The following is a 13,110-nucleotide window of genomic DNA, read 5'->3' on the forward strand; positions in this document are numbered from 1 at the left end:
AATATGTTAAAAGTTAGTAGACCAATTTTATTATTTATTCTAAATTTTATGCATGTAGGGAGGCCTAATTTAGGGGCCCAAAGAAGAAAATTTTAGAGGCTAAGTCAAAGGAATTAAATCTAAAAAAAAAATTTGAACAGGTCATGTTCGCTATAGCAAAAACGCATTTCGCTACAACGAAGCATGATTTTAGTAAAATGTACAGTTTTGATTGTTAGCAAATTTTTAGGGCTTGGGCACCTCATTTTTGACCATTCTTCACCTCCAGTAGTCGCAGAACATCCAGGAAGAGGGAAAAGAGCTAAAGAAGAGTTGGAGAAGCTTGGGTTTAGTGAAAAATCAAGGGTTTTGCTCAAGATTGCTCCGATTAAGCTTTTCTTCTCCTTCTTCTCTTTAATTTACTGTATATATTGCTGATTTTGCTATCATGTAAGCCATGAGTGGCTGACTTTCTCTTAATCTAGGGTAGTTATGAATTGATTCTTGGATTAGAGCATGTTTGAACCATTTATTTGAGCTTAATATTAGTTTTGTTTACTTAATTTTGTGCTTATTTGTCTACTTAATGCTTGACCATTGAGTGTGAATTTGGGGGTTTAGGTTTTGCCTTGGAAGAGAAAAATCTGAATTTGACCATTAGATTAGGTAATGTGGGATTAGAATTTATTCTAATTTGCCAATAGGATAGGAATATACCTATTGGACCCATATAATCACATTAAACTGAATTTGTGCCATTTTACCTCTTCGATAATTGTGTTAGAAATAGCAAATTAATTTAAGAGAGGGGTGTAATTAATTGAAAGATAATTATTCATATTAATACTCTAGATTAATATATTAATATTAGGTGAATTTATTTGGGTAATTACATGCTCTATGAATTGAAGAAGGGATTCGCCACTCTAGATTGCCTTGATTGTTTGTGGTTGTTGAAATCTTAATTTTAATGCATTTTTATAATTTCAATCCTTATTTTGCAAAAATCAAATTCATATCTTTCTTTGCTCAACTTAAATAAAAATGGAGAATTTATTGCATAATTGCCAATTAATTTGATTCTTTATGGGATCGACCTTGATTTGCCACTTAATAATTACGAACCGTACACTTGCAGTAAAACATAATTGTGTGCATCAAGGTGCTAGAATTGCCCTTGGTTAATCTAGAGGAATTTCTATCTAATGATGATATTAAGGTGGTATTAGAGAATGTTGTTTATTCATTGATGCTAAAGAGGGCTAGGATACATTATCCAAAAATTGATGAGCATTTAGAAATTCTTGGATCATGACTTATTTAATTGATTTATTTTCCATATGTGACCTTTTGCATACTGAAAGAGGTCTTAACATGGGATGACTTCCACCATGATTATGCATCAAAGTTTGTCCTTATGACTCTTTCTTGCATTCTAGATGCTTGAAAGCAATCTCTTGCTGTAGAGAATGTTAGTGGTTCCTATCATCATTGTTGAATAGGCTTTCACGTGTCATCCAATATAGATAGTACAATTTGAGTTGCTCCATCCATATTGTATTGTCTACTTTGACCTCAAGGAAGAAGAATATGTATGTCTATTTCATGGTGGTCATGTTTACTTACAAGTATTCAACCTAACCCTAATACCATAATACAATTTGTGAAAATAATGACTTATTTTATTAATTCCAATGTGAGATATATGTATACATGGAAAAAATGATCTATCAAAATCAATAAGAGAATAAAATAAAGATCTATCAAAAAATAAAATAATAACATAAAATAAAATTTTTGTAACGAAATTAGTTATAACCACCGTCAATATGCATAAATAATATATACAATAATAAAATTTCTAATATTGCTCTATGTTAGTTGATATAACACTAATGCTTGGAAGATTAAAAGAAGAATATCAACCATGAACAAAGATGATGAAAATTATAACTTTTATTAATAATCTCAACAAATAATAAAATGACGATAAACTTTTTAAGGGTGATTTACAAAGAAATAACATAATCCTTTATTGAAAGATGATAAACCAACCCCAAACCCATAGGGTGAAGCTATATAACAAAAGAGTAATAATAACATTCTAAATTTCAATCCCAAGAACCAGTTGCTAATCAAAGTTAAATTAGTAATTAGGGGATTGATTGTGGTTTGGGTGTTGAGTTGACGTTTGTACTATTTAGATGTTGTAATGATAGGATTGAAGGGTAAAAAGATAATTTAAGGCAAAACACGCGAGCACAAGTAAGATTAAACTCATTGTGCCACATGCCACGGTGAAAGTTGCATGCGTCACAGCACACCGTTCAAAGATCACTTAAAGCTGACATGAACAACTTGTGAAAACAAAATAGAAAGGGCTATAAACACGTTTGGAGAGGAGGAGGAACCCATTTTTGCTAGAGCAAGCCATAATTAGAGCTCGGGAGTCTACTTCAATTAATAACTTGCTGGGTAAGTATCACACAATTTCAAGCTTCAATCTACCCCATTTTCATTGAATTTCATCAGTTGAGAAATTGAATCATGAGATTTTGAGGTGTTGTAATGTAAAAGAAAGGGTTAAAATGGGATATCAAATATATAACTAAGGTTTTATGACTAGTATAGAGTTAAATGGTTGAGCTTTGAGCCTTTAGCTTTAAAATGGCCTAAAAGTTATGTTAATAATAAGAATTTAGATGGATGAATGGATTAGGAGGTTGTTATGATTGTTTGAGTAGGTATAAGGCTAATGACTACGAATAATGGATAAGTAGATTCAAAAGGGTTCAATTGAATTGTTTTATGTATTAAGGGATTTGGTTTAGCCAAATCAATGCTTATGAAATGTGTAGAGTTTACTCTGCCAGGGGGAACCAATAATGCATTGTATGAGCATATGAGATTGATGAGAATGATTTCCTATATATGCATATGTTATTGTTTTTACTGATACACATGCTACTTTATCGCTTGTTTATTATTTTGCTTACTAACCAGTAATTGAGGTTACCTCTGAATTACTAGGATGTATATCTCACTCTATTACTTTTGAACATAGGCGAAGAAAGCACGAGAAGGCTGAGAAAGGAAGTGAGGAAAGAGTAGCCTCAATTGGTAGTGGTATGACTACCACTTGAATGAAATAAGTGTATAAAGTTGTTTACTGAGTTAAGTTGCCAACTAGGATGTATAGATAAATGTGATTATGAGAAAGTGAATTGTGTTGTGTACTTTACTTGCATATATTTGTATATGATGTTGCATTGTGCCAAGGGTGCCCCAGTAGAGGTACACGAGTAGGCTTAAATGCAAAGCAAGCAAGTCTATATATTATGTTGTAACTTATTCTACTGATATGTGTGTGTGTGTGTGTATGTGAATTGATGTGATGATTATGTATTGATTATGATTTGAGTGTGTTATGATGTGAGAACTTACACAAATGGTGAGGTAGAGCCCCATTTAAAAGAATTGAGTACATTTGTGATTCCTAATTATATGGTGAGGTGAAGCCCCATATGTAAGAGTCGGAGAATTGAAAGTGGAACAAGTTTAGTTGTATTTGTGAGTATGTGTTTTATATGTATTTTCTTCATATAAGACCACAATTATGTAATGTAGCTTTGGGAGGCGAAAATAGGCTATTGATGTTATATTTAATATGTGTGTTGTCAATCAGGTATGGTCCTTTTGGACTTGGTTTAAGACCTAAAGTGTTTTAATGAGATAAGGAGTGAGAATTGAGCACTTATGGTACAAGTTTTTGAAAGAAAAACTGACTTTTTGCACCTGAATATTCAATTTTAGATTGGACCATCAAATCGAGTCCAAAATTTGTTCCATTAGCTAGTATACATTGTAAATTTGGTGTGAGCGCTTGAATTACTCCAATTAGATGTCGGATGTGAAAATGGTACTTGTTGAAAGTTTGTCATTTTTTACTATCAAGATGACAATAGAATTTCAGATAGGCACGCTGCGGCACATGATGTTCCTACTGTGGTGCATGTCTTAGTTAAAAATAGAGCGTGTGACTCTATGCCACATGCTGTGATGCATATGTTGCATGCCACTATGCATGGCCTTTTTTTTAGGATTTAGAAGTTGTAGCTTTTTGAGTTATTTAATTGTATTTACGCTTCCGCTGACCCTCTTATTTGAATATATATTTTAAGAAGTTGAGATCCTGTGATTTAAAAATAAATAAAGGGCTATTACTTTAATTTTGACCTATTGATTGTATGATGTGGAATGATAAAGCTTGAATGTGAGATGAGACTTTATAGTTTGATTTTCACTTTATAGTAATAGTCTTTAGGCAAAAAACAAAAAAACAAAAAGAGAGTAATAGTCTGATGAACTCCATGCTTATTGTATAATGTAATACTCTTTGTATAGATTTTAGGATCGCCAACTAAATACTAATTATGAAGGCAAATGATGACTATAATTAATATCACTTTAATCCATGGTAGAAACGTATCAGTCCCAAAATAGAGGGTGACCGGCACGGGTGTGAACCATTTTCACATTCCCGTAAGCCTCCAAATGAACATTTATTTCATTTTTTATTCATTATCATAAGAAAGTGTCGACATATTTGCAAAAATTTTGGCAGAACCTCCCCTATAACTAGGATCTCCCGAAAATTCTACAATAAAAATTTTTACAACTAACAGTATAAGTTAGGAGCATAGCTCCTTCCAGCCAGCAACCAATATATAGGCAAAAATAAGATTCATCAACAACCTATGTGGAGCATCTACTCTTTCTTTCAATTCAAAAAGACATACAAATTATATATTTACATTAAAGTGGCTATACCAATCAAAAAGACATACAAATTATTTATTTCATCACATTTTTCTTAGATTATAATCCATTTTGGTTCAATTATATATGTTTTTATTGCCCAAATTAGAAAAATGTGCATTTTGTTTTTGGCTTGTATTCTTGGCTTTAATTTAATATTTTTAGCCTAATTTCATGTTATTTTGATTGAAATTTTGATTAGAAGCATTTTTGGAGCTTTGTGGATGTTTTTCGAAGGCTTTTGGATGAAAAAATGAAGAGCAAAATGAATGATTTTCGTTAGCTGTAAAAACAGTGCAACTGCCAAAGTCATCCCAAAGTCGTGACTTTTGTTCGCGACTTTCGCTGCTGTCAGAAAAACGCTGCGTTTCATTTATCAGAAATTGGTTGGCTAGGACATATATATGCTAAGAGCTCGACCTAGAACGCATTCTTCAGACTTTTAGACACTTCAAGAGATTGAAGCTTTGAAGACATTTGGAGCTCATTTTCTTCAGTTTTTCTATTCCTCTTCCCTTTCATCTCTTGTAATCTGAAATGGGTCCACGTATTTTGTATATTTATAGCTTGTGGATGATTATGAGTAGCTAAACCCTTTGTTCTAAGATTATTTGAAACCCTTGTATGGATTAACACTATATTTCTCCTCTCTTTTTGCGATTAATGATATATATGTGTTTATTTTACTCTTTCCTCAATGCTTCTACATGATTGGCCACCATTTAGATGTTGGGTTCACTTAATTGATGCTTGAGAGGGCTAGGTTGAGTATAGAACTTGGGTAATATTGTGTAAGAACTTAATATTTGCATGTTGAATGGCTGGTTTTGCTAGTAAGATAGAGATATACTTGCTAGCCTTGCATAGCCACATTAGAGTTGGTGTTTAAAATTGAGTTTTATTAATTGTAACAAGAGATTGGGCAATTAATTTAATTAAACACTTGTTCATGACTTGAGAGAGCTTGTCCAAGTATTTTTAGAACTTTAGGTTAGCACTTATTTTCATTAAAAGCATTTATGAGAGGAGGTAATTTTGGTGTTATGAAATGCAAGGGGAACAATTAATCCTAGGTCCTAAATTGTGTTTGAAGTTTGTGAATCACTCACTTTTCTTTATTTTCGAGAGTTAATTTCATTTGCAAAATCATTTTCACCTAACTTTGTGTAGCTCAACTTAATCAAATTTACTTAGTCTTTTGCTTGATCATTGTTTTTGAACAAATCCTCGAGGGAATGATACTTTACTTTCATTATATTACTTGCTATGATCCGTACACTTGCGGTGAGCAACAAGTTTTTGGCACCGTTGCCAGGGATTTGCTTTTGAAAATATTATGGTCAACCTTAGATGAGTGATAGTAGATTTCGCTTGAGCATTGTAAATATTGTTTCTTGTGTGTTTGTGTTTCCTCTTATTTCTTGTTTTCTTATATTCTTGTTTTTATTTGTTCTTTTTGTGTGTTTTTGTGTTTTCTAGAGTTTTGTCTTACGCTTTCCTTGCACCAAGAATTAGTTTGTGTTTTTGTTCTCTTGGTGTATGGATTCTCCTTGGTGGACTAATGGGGCAAGCGGAGGATATGAGTATGATACTCATATAAATTTTAGTTATGCCACTAATGCTTGTGAATCCCAATATGATTATACTTGTTGTAATTTTTATGGGGGTGATCACTATAATGAGCAATGCTCCCATGTCTCACCTTTGAATTATGTGGAGGAAGATTATGCTAGGGCCCAAACTAACTTTCATGATAATACTCTTGACCTAAATGGAATCATGAACAAGCATTGTCTTGGGATTTTACTCATTCTCTTTCCTCATATGCATTATATCCTCATACATCACACAATACTCATGTTGATGAAAGCACCCACATTCATGAGGAGAAGTCAACAATAGAGGATATGCTTCAATGTATTCTAGATAATCAAAATGAAATGAGAGCTTGGCAAGAAAAGAAAATTAATGAACATGCATTGGCTCTTCAAAATTTAACACTCTAAGCTAGTAAAATGGCTTCTACCTTTAAGTCTTTGAATCAAAAATGTGTTTTTAATGATATTTCAAATGATCCTTATATAAAAGATGAGGATTTAAGTGAACAAATGACTGTGAAGTGTGTGAAAGAGTTTCCAGTAGCTAGTGATGATTTTGAGTGTGATTTCAAGTTGGAAGCTAATGAGGAAAGGAACAAAAAGTGTTTGGTTGATGCTTCAATTGTGGAGCCTTATCCATTGGATTTTGAAGAAAAGAGAAAAGAGGAAATTCCAAGAGTTTATATACTTGATCCTCCTATAGAAGTTTTGACTCTTACTGATGAGAGTCAAGTAGATTTCATTGGGTGTTCAAAATATTTGGGGGCCTTGAATGATATTTGTGAAAAAATTGCATTAGAGCCTATCAATGATCTTCTTGAATCATGTACCTTGAAATCAAATTTGATTAAGGGAACATGTGTTGCTTGTTTTGATGAATGCCCATTCTTGTTGAAGCCTTGTCATATGAAGAGAAATGAGGACAAGGTGATCTTAGTCTTTGATACCTTTGATTAGGTATTTGTGAAGAAGAGTCAAGCTGTAGGACTATAAACCAAGCGCTACTTGGGAGGCAACCCAAGCTTTAAACCTCATCTTTTGATTTTTCCTTTGTAGTTTAGTTGTTTTGATGAAGTTATGTGTGATCTTGTATCTTTTATAGGTTAACATGGAGATATGAGGAAGTGTGAGCCTTTGGAGAAGCAAGAAATGTGGCAAAAGACTAAAAGATTTCAAGAGAAGGGAAAATTTCAGGGAAGTCAAGCTATTTAAGTTGTTTTTATGATCATGAACTTGTCTTGACAATTATTTTGAACTTATTGAAGTGAATGTAAATTTTTATGGTTTGATTCCCATGAAAAATGGTTCTTTTGGGGGGTTGATTTCATTTTAATTGAAAAAAAAATTGTTTTTGGTTGATGGGTGGTGGTTGGAGATTAATTTTGAAGTGAATTTGGTGATTGGAAGAGGTCTTAAGGAGTAAACAAATCAAATTATTGAAAACAGATTGCTGCAGAATTTTTGCTGTTAAAAGTTCTGATAGGCATCCAGAGAAGATGAAAGTCGTAACTTCGAATTTAAGCCTAATCTGAAAGTCATGACTTTGGAAAAATTTTCAAAAAAATTTAAAAATTAAAAAAAGAGAAAGAATTTTTTTCCTCTTGTTTTTTTTTCTCTTGCCCAAACTTTACCCTCAATGAATGCTAACCTTACTCAATCACTTCAATACAAACCTTTTTCCCCTAAATCTTTCAAGTTCTTTCCCTTGTCACTATCCATAATTCAAGCCACCTGAGCTTTGTCCACTTTCATTTTTCTTTAGCATGAATCATATTTGTCATTCATCCTCCTCTCTACCTCTAAGTTCCCAAGAGATCACATAGACTAGCTTGTCTTAATTCTAGTTCTATAGTTGTTTTGTTACCTGTGGATATTGTTGAAATACTCTTTTGTTACAGGTTGTGCTTTTTGTGTCTCTCATGCAACCTTTCTGTTGTTGTTTGGTTGTATAGTTGCATAAGAAAAGGCCCTTACTTTCCTCTTTTGACAGGGAGGACACTGTTCAATTTAAGTTTGGGGATGAGGGTATTATTTTGGTTGATTTGACATGAACTTCAATTTTGAAACTTAGCTATTTATTGTTCCTCTCTTCTAAAATTTAAGCTAGATTGAGAAATTATTTGTTGAACAGAATGTATGATCCAATGATAGAATGTTGCTTAAACTGTATGTTTTATAGGAAGTTATGAGTAATATTTTGGCATGCTTGAATTGCAGGGTTAATGCTTGCTGCCTAGTAATTTGTGAAATTTTCTTTTGCACTTTTGAATCAAACAATGATTTGAATGCCTCTATTAGGAAATTTTGTGGCAAGTTGATGTGCATTTTCTTTCTCAATTGAGAAACTCTAGAACCTATCTTGGAATCTCTTGAGGTATTTTAATCATTTCGCATGATATTAAAATATGATTTGGGCATTCTTTTAATTGCGTTTGAGCCTTTCAAGCCCACCTATTGCATCATTTCCACTTGAACCCCTTTTTGAGCTTGAAATTGAAAATCTTATGTAGTTTCTTTTTGAAACCTACATTAGACCCTAACCTCTACAACTTGAAAAACCATGAACTACCTTACTCTTAAGATAAGTGATAAAAAAAAATTATGTGCTAGTAAGGAAGATTGGTTTAGTTATTCAAGGAGGTGTTGTTGTTATAAATTTGGGTGTGAGGAATGGAAATGAAGTTTGAAATTCTACTAATTGTGCTCCTAAAAAAAGTATAAAAAAATAGAAATATACATGAAAAAAAATTGCAAGAAAAAAGAGTTTCAATATCAATAAATTTGGAGTACAAGGAATGGTATTTGAGATAAGTTTGGGGGAAAGTATTTGGCTAGTAAGGATGGAATGGTTGGCTTCTCATTGTCATTTATCTCAAGCTCTTTGAATTTCATTTATCCTTTCATTTCAATTAGCCCAAAATCTTCGACCACGCTACAAGCTTACAAAGTCCCATTGATTTTGAATTATGTGAAGTGATCTTTTAGTAAAGAGAGAAGAGTTTAGGCATATGAAGTCTTGATATTGAGCTTGTTCTATGTATATTGAGTTGTTACATTTTGACTTGATAGTTGCAGGAAAATCATTCTCTAGTCTCACACACACACATTTCTAAATTGTTGGAAAGCATGATCTTAATTTGTGAATCGAGCATTCCTTTATATTTCACTGCTATCCTCTTTGATATATATTTAGAGCAACTAGTGAGGATATTTTCATGCATGCTTAGTAAATGAATAATTGGTCAATTTAGTTATTTTATTACTTGTTTTACTCGAGGACAAGTAAAAATCTAGGAAATAACGATTCAAAAATGTAGTCTTGAACTCTTCCCAAGTTAAAGAAGGTACTCTAGTCGCATGCAAACCTGAGACTGTTTTTGCCCAAGTACTTGCCACTCCCTAAAGCTGAAACACTGCAAACTCAACATACTGAACATCAGGGCATCTCAAGGCCTTACATCTCTTCTCTATTCCTTCAAGAAACTCAATTGGGTCCTCCCGTGCATTAGTTCCCGAAAAAGATTGTGGATTTTACTTCATAAATTCTGATAACTTAACTGCGAGATTTTCCTCTGTTGTATCATGTGTTGAAGGAACAGTCTGCTCCTCAGATTGAGGACTTACTTGTTCACTTCTAGAAGGAATATCTTGTAGATTCCTAAGGGTTCGACCACCCCTAGCCCTAATTCTACTCTGACGCCGTCCTCTAGCTCTCAAGGGCATATCATCTGTCAGAGAAATTCTGCCAGAGGCTCTATTGCTAGTGGAGCTCCTGGTAGATACTCGATGTCTGGGTGGTATATTTCACTATATAAAGAAACAAAAGAAATATTTAATTTAAAATACAATTCCTTTGTATAACAAAAAGTCAATAACAAAAACAAACGTCGTTCGAAAACTTCTTATAGAACTCCCAATAATGTTTCAATTATAATTATGCCCGGATTCATAATGATAATTGAAACCTCACTGGCAAGTTCTTGCTCCACATAGTTATATATGTAAAAACCTTGGCTCTGATACCAAAACTGTCACGCCCCAAAATAGAGGGTGACCCGCATGAGTGTGAACCATTCTCACATTCCCATAAACCTCTAAATGAATATTTATTTCATTTTTTATTTATTATCATAAGAAAGTGTCGACATACTTGTAGAAATTTCGGCAAAACCTCCCCTGTAACTAGGATCTCTTAAAAATTCTATAACAAAAATTTTTACAACTAACAATATAAGTCAGGAGCATAGCTACAAATTATATATTTACATTAAAGTGGCAATACCAATCAAAAAGATTCACCCATTGTAGCTAGTTGCCCTTTTTGAGGTCGTTGGTGGAATCAGCGTCAGCTAACCAATCTGAGGCCAAATAAATTTTTTTCAATGAATAGCATTCCCGTGATAAAATTTTTAAAATTTAAATTGACAATCTCTAATAATGGTGTCAAGAAATTGAAAGTAATTTTACCAAAATTTATAAGCATGTAAGTCATAATCATTTTTGTAAAATAAGAATGAATTGAAAACAATTTATGTTATCGTGCTAAAAGAAGTCAATCTGTTCTCATATAACTCAAAACAATACCAATTATTCATTAAAATTAGGTAAATTTCAAAACACATATTAATTAACATTCAAATTTCTGAAAACTCATCAGAACAAGTTACAAATGTGAACACACAGTTCATGAAGGTAAATAACTAAACACGACTTATGCCACGAAAACAAACATGGACACATCAGTCAACGAGGGTAAGTAACCAAACACAGCCGAAGTTACGAAACAAACGTAGACACACAGCCCACGAAGGTAAGTAACCAAACGTGGCTCAGGCCACAAAATCAAACGCGGGTACGAAGCCCACGAACACCAAACATAAGAATAAAACTCACGAAATAAACTAACTAGTGTTTAACCACAGCACGCTACAGATTAACGGAACTGCCGTTAGTAGCAGTGTTCTGTATAGAGTTTTCTTAGAAATTCCATTTCAAACATGCGAGAAAAATAATTATTTGTGAAGTCAAATTTTCATTCTCAAGATCAAACCCACATGAATTACTTTAAATATATGAAACTTGTCAAATCAACACACCATAACAAATGTACAACTTGCGCTAAATGTAATCAAGAGATTTTTAAAATTCAATAGGCCAAGGTGCCTTTATCAATATTAAAAATATATTTCTTGAGAAAGAACACGAATCATAATACGACTATTCTTTATCATTATTTCAAAATTTCTAAAACTAACATAATTCATAAAAATGAAATATTTTAATAAAAGTTTTTCAATGAATGCTCATAAGGAATGCTATTCACTTACCTATTGAAGTTCTAAACTCCCGAAAGTATTCTTCTTTTAAGTCTTTTCAGGGTCTTGTTCTTCCACACACCCTATAAAATATAAATATATACAATTTTAATAAATTTTTAATTTACAACACAACCTTCACTAACCACCATTAAAATCTCAAAACCCAAATTTATAATTAAAGTTAATTCAAGCATTATCATTAATTTCTCTTAGTTTCTTCATAAAACTTTAACCATGCCATACTATTTCCTTGGAATAGGAGTTTTCTCCCAATCTTTGCATCATTTACCTTAGGTGCATTACTTCTACCTCTTCAATTTTAAGCCTTGAACCATTCACCAAAAATCAAACAAACTCTAAATATACGCATGATTGTGTGCAAGCCCATAATTAAATTCCTTTACAAATCTATAAGAGAATTCCTAAACCAATAATTCCCATCAATAATTAGAAGTCAAATTTTTTATTTCCTCATACAAGCCCTTTAATGATATCTCATAAGTACCAATAATATATCCAAGCTTGTCTCTTTCGATTTCAGTCCAGATTTTTTTTTTTTCCGATCATGGCAGCAATATAGAGCACACACAGATTCCTAGTTTCTATAATACCCTTAGCTACTCACACGCCCATATTTATGAGGAAAAAGGAAGAGATTGAAGCTTCTAACCTCCAATGAATCAACACGCACGGACAGAGGAAGGAGGACGATGGTGAACAGTGAAGAAAACTGCGGCCATGAATGAAGAAGAATAAGCTCAGCAATAAACAGAAAATGAACCCAAAAGGAAGAGATCTTTGCTCACCCAAATCTTTTATACCCACGCGAACTAGAAGCTAAGAGAAAGAAAAACTTTTCATTCTTGAATCAGCAGCAGAGGCGAACGGACGAACAGCAGGAACTTGAAAAAAATCACAGCTGAGGTGAGCGAATAACCAGAGCTTCGACGACGGCTACACGAACGACGTTGCTGGCTTCGATGGAGGAGGAAGAAGGTAGCTTCAGTTGAGAGGCAGAGCAAAACGTCGGTGCTCTCAAAGCTCTTTCTCTGGTCCAGATCCATCGAGAAAGAAGAAAGAAAGAGTTTTAAAAAAAATCTGATGAAAGCAATGGCAATATGGTAATTTTGCATGACCAGAAAAATAAAAAAAAAATTAACTCTTCTTGATTCGAATTGGGGACCTGTTATATGGAGCCTTCCTCAGCTGCCATTAGACCAAGTCTCTAACTTGCTATATTATTCCAAAAACTAATATTAACATACTTTAAGTAAGTTACCTTATATATTTATTTATTTATTTATTCAGTTTAAATTTTGCTGGGGTTATTACAAAACATGAGCCAGAAATTCCTCGTCGTGTTCAAATTTAACCATGTCCTCCTCTGTGAGACTGAC

At 33.1% G+C, this 13,110-nt stretch overlaps 1 long non-coding RNA gene across 2 annotated transcripts; it reads right to left on the reverse strand.

Annotated features, from left to right (window-relative positions):
* Window positions 1-9,672: 9,672 nt before the first annotated feature.
* Window positions 9,673-12,768, reverse strand: LOC129307697 (uncharacterized). 2 transcript variants are annotated; one of them, XR_008592470.1, is made up of 5 exons: window positions 12,520-12,768; window positions 12,384-12,443; window positions 11,723-11,793; window positions 10,678-10,753; window positions 9,673-10,202 (listed from the first exon to the last, which is right to left on the reverse strand). It is a non-coding gene; the product is annotated as an uncharacterized LOC129307697 (long non-coding RNA). The 2 variants fall into 2 exon arrangements; XR_008592469.1 differs by lacking the exon at window positions 9,673-10,202 and having other exon boundaries at window positions 10,373-10,753.
* Window positions 12,769-13,110: the final 342 nt, after the last annotated feature.

Source organism: Prosopis cineraria, unplaced genomic scaffold, assembly GCF_029017545.1.
Source record: "Prosopis cineraria cultivar Desert tree isolate PC_DT_omini unplaced genomic scaffold, ASM2901754v1 PC4, whole genome shotgun sequence".
Classification (NCBI taxonomy): Eukaryota; Viridiplantae; Streptophyta; class Magnoliopsida; order Fabales; family Fabaceae; genus Prosopis; species Prosopis cineraria.